Consider the following 5,000-nt stretch of genomic DNA (forward strand, 5'->3'; position numbering starts at 1 on the left):
CTCTCTTACTATACTACTCTGTTATCACTACTATATCACTACAATATCACTACAATTCACTCTATTACCACTCCTATATCACCCTATTATCACTACTATATCACACTATATCCCTCTAGTATCACTGCTATATCACTACTATATCAGTCAATTATCACTATATCACCTACTACATCACTATGTATAGCACTCTATCATCACTACTATAACCCTCTATCATCACTCCTATATCAGTCAATTATCACTATATCACCTACTACATCACTATATATAGCACTCTATTATCACTACTATAACCCTCTATTATCACCTCTATATCACTCTATTATCACTACTATAACCCTCTATCATCACTACTATATCAGTCTATTATCACTACTATATAACTCTATTATCTCTATTATACCACTCTATTATCACAGTACTATATCAAATGCACAAGTACAAGCATGTCAGGTGATTCTGTGTGTGGAGACGTTGCTATGGTACATGTTTGTGTTAGTTGCTATGGTAACATGTTTGTGCTAGTTGCTATGGTAACATGTTTGTGCCAGGTGCTATGTTAACACGTTGGCGTTATTTGCTATGGTAACATGTTTTTTGTTACTTTAGATTCAAGTCTTCAATCAACGTCAACAGGTAACCCATATATATATAAACATATACATGAATAAAAATATATACTGTACGTATACATATATATAAATGTATACATATAAATACCAAAAATGCAAAACACAAAGAATTCTCTGAACACTCAAACAATACAAATATCATTTAAAGTATACATTGATCAGAGATAGACTTATATTGTTGTCATTAAGGTAGATATCATAGATAAATTTTTTTATCATTAACAGTTTGTATCATAGATATTTAAGTTATTTTATCATTAACAGTAGATATTATATATATTATCTTCGTTTCTTTCCTCTCAGATAAAGACTCCACATCCGATGAAGCCAGAACAGGTACTATTACTATTACTATAAAGATACTATTACTATACAGGTACTATTACTATTACTATAAAGATACTATTACTATACAGGTACTATTGCTATTACTATACAGGTACTAATATTAAACAGGTACTATTACTATCATTATACAGGTAGCATTACTCATATTATACAGGTACTATTACTAATACTATAAAGATACTATTACTATACAGGTACTATTGCTATTACTATACAGGTACTATTGCTATTACTATACAGGTACTATTACTATTACTATAAAGATACTATTACTATACAGGTACTATTACTATTACTATAAAGATACTATTACTATACAGGTACTATTGCTATTACTATACAGGTACTATTACTATTACTATAAAGATACTATTACTATACAGGTACTATTACTATTACTATAAAGATACTATTACTATACAGGTACTATTGCTATTACTATACAGGTACTAATATTAAACAGGTACTATTACTATTACTATAAAGATACTATTACTATAAAGATACTATTACTATACAGGTACTATTGCTATTACTATAAAGATACTATTACTATACAGGTACTATTACTATTACTATAAAGATACTATTACTATACAGGTACTATTACTATTACTATAAAGATACTATTACTATACAGGTACTATTGCTATTACTATAAAGATACTATTACTGTACAATTACTATTACTATAAAGATACTATTACTATACAGGTACTATTACTATTACTATAAAGATACTATTACTATACAGTTACTATTGCTATTACTATAAAGATACTATTACTATACAGGTACTATTACTATTACTATAAAGATACTATTACTATACAGGTACTATTACTATTACTATAAAGATACTATTACTATACAGGTACTATTACTATTACTATAAAGATACTATTACTATACAGGTACTATTGCTATTACTATACAGGTACTAATATTAAACAGGTACTATTACTATCAATATACAGGTAGCATTACTCATATTATACAGGTACTATTACTAATACTATACAGGTACTATTACTAAACAGGTACTATTACTATACAGGTACTATTACTATTCTATACATGTATTACTACAATTACTATACAGGTACTATTACTATTATTATACAGGTACTTTAACTATTACTATACAGGTACTATTACTATACAGGTCCTATTACTATTTTTGCACAGGTACATTTGCTATACAGGTACTATTAATATTAATATTTCTATACAGGTACTATTACTATTGCTATACAGGTAATATTGTTATTATTATTACTATACAGGTACTATTACTACACATGTACTATTACTATTGCTATACAGGTAATACTACTATAACTATACTATTACTATTACTTTACAGGTACTATTATTATTACTATTACTATGCAGGTACTAATATTAAACAGGTACTATTACTATCATTATACAGGTAGTATTACTGTTATTATACAGGCACTATCACTATACAGGTACTATCACTATACAGGTACTATTACTATTACTATACAGGTACTATTACTATAACTATACAGGTACTAATGTTATATAGGTACCATTACTATTATTATACAGGTTATATTACTATTACTATACAGGCACTATTTCTATACAGGTACTATTACTATTCTATACATGTACTATTACAATTACTATACAGGTGCTAGTACTATCATTATATAGGTACTATAACGCTTACTATACAGGTACTATTACTATAGAGGTCCTATTAGTATTATTACACAGGTAGTTATACTATACAGATACTATTATTATTAATATTTCTCTACATGTACTATTACTATTGCTATACAGGTGATATTACTTTATAGGTACTATTACTATACTATGAGTACAACAGTACTATTACTATACTATAAACAATAATACACCCAGTATATTGAATAATACCCCCTTTTTACACAATATTACACAATATTACCCCTGTATATATAATGCTAGACAACATATACACAATAATAGACAACGTATACTCAATGCTAAAACAACATTTCTATCTCCATACACAAAAATACTCAATGCAAAAAAATCCTCTCTGATTGTCTCTGATATCTTTCAATCCAGCTCCAGCAGCCAATCAGGTTTATGGAACTGGTGAGTGTTTTTTGTAGTTTTACTAGTAACTTTCTGTTGATGTCATTTGTTTGTGATGAATGTTGTTTTTTGGTGTATGTTTGTTTACACTTTATAGTTGTTGATTGTTGAGGTTTGATGTAATATATTTGTGATTGATTGTTGGGTATAGTTTGTCTACTGGTTTTACTGTTTGATGTAGTTTGTTTGTTTAGATGCAGTTTGTTTGTTGTGATGTAATTAGTTTCTTTTGATGTAGTTAGTTTGGTCGGATGTAGTTTATTTGTTTTGTTGTAGTTAGGTTGATTTGATTAAGTTTGTTTCTGTTTGATGTAGTTTGTTTGTGTTTGTTTGTGTTTGTTTATTTTGATGTTGTTTAATTTTTTACGTAGTTGTTGTTTTAATGTACTTTGTGTGTTTTTATGTACTTCCTTTGTCTCAATGTAGTTTGTTGTTTGTTTTCTGTGGTTTGTTTGTTCCGATGTAGTTTGTTAGTTTTGATGTAGTTTGTTTTGATGTAGTTTGTTTGTTTTGATGTAGTTTGTTGGTCTTATTATAATTTGTTTCGATGTAGTTTGTTCTTCTGATGTAGTTTGTTTGTATTGACGTAGATGCAGCTGCCAGAAGCACAGAGGACGAAGGCGGTCAGTAATAAGCCCTGGTATCACTAGTGTCTATCAGGAAGTATGACGAGATAATAGTGTAGTAGTATGATAAAAGTACCCACTCACATTCAGCGATAACCCTTTCTACTGCAGTACTGCGACAGCAGGTACTGCGGTACTTATAGTATGAGTAACCACGATGACTTCCTAAAGGGGTGCCTACCTTCCTCCCTCGCAGAAGAGGGCCCGGACTCTGACGAGGCCGGCGGCAAACCGCGCTCGGCCAAGCAGCCCCCGGCGGTGAAGCCGCCCGCCCAGCCCCGCCCCCCACAGCCCCTCCCCCCCGTCCTCCCCCTCCTCCCCCTGAGCCTCCTCCCCCTCAGCGCGCTGCCCCCGGCTGCGGCCCCAGAGGCCCCCGCCCCCCAGGCCCCCGTCCCCCAGGTCCCCGCCCCCCAGGTCCCGGTGGTCCAGGCCCCGGCCCCCCAGCCCGTGGCCCCCCAGGCCCGCTCCGCCCCCCTGAGGACCAGGTCCTCCTCCAAGAGGAGATCCAGGACCCACCGCCATCAGATGTGAACATGAACACACCGCAGACGCACAACACGCGTCTACAGGTACACGCAACAAAGACGCACAACACGCACCTACAGGTACACACAATGAAGACACGCAACACACAACGCAGACAAACAAAACGCATCTACAGGCACACACAACGCAGACACACAACGCAGACACACAAAACGCATCTACAGGTACACGCAACGCAGACACACAACACTCAACGCAGACACACAACACGCATCACAAGTACACACAACGCAGACACACAACACACAATGCAGACACACAACACGCATCACAAGTACACACAACGCAGACACAAAACACACGTCTACAGGTACACACAGGTATGCACAGGTACATCCATGTGTATCCAGATGTATCCAGATATATCAAAGTGTATCCAGATACATCCAGGTGTACCAGGTGTATCCAGGTGCACCATGTCTACCAGGTGTACCAGGTGTATCCAGTGGTACCAGGTGTATCCAGGTGTATCCAGGTGCACCATGTGTACCAGGTGTATCCAGGTGTGGCAGGTGTATCCAGGTGTACCAGGTGCAACAGGTGTATCCAGGTGTACCAGGTGTACCAGGTATATCCAGGTGTACCAGGTGTATCCAGGTGTACCAGGTGTATCCAGTGGTACCAGGTATATCCAGGTGTACCAGGTGTATCCAGGTGTACCAGGTGTATCCAGTGGTACCAGGTGTATCCAGGTGTACCAGGTGTACCATGTGTACCAGGTATATCC

The 5,000-nt window shown here is 35.4% G+C and overlaps 1 long non-coding RNA gene across 1 annotated transcript in view; it reads left to right on the plus strand.

Moving 5' to 3' along the window:
- Positions 1-4,117: 4,117 nt before the first annotated feature.
- The window catches only part of LOC115535499 (uncharacterized), a 1,522-nt gene continuing 639 nt past the window's right edge, over positions 4,118-5,000 (plus strand). The window contains exon 1 of the long non-coding RNA XR_003974506.1: positions 4,118-4,296. This is a non-coding gene — a long non-coding RNA (uncharacterized LOC115535499). The remainder of the gene's footprint in view (positions 4,297-5,000) is intronic.

Source organism: Gadus morhua, chromosome 22 (genome assembly GCF_902167405.1).
Source record: "Gadus morhua chromosome 22, gadMor3.0, whole genome shotgun sequence".
Taxonomy (NCBI): domain Eukaryota; kingdom Metazoa; phylum Chordata; class Actinopteri; order Gadiformes; family Gadidae; genus Gadus; species Gadus morhua.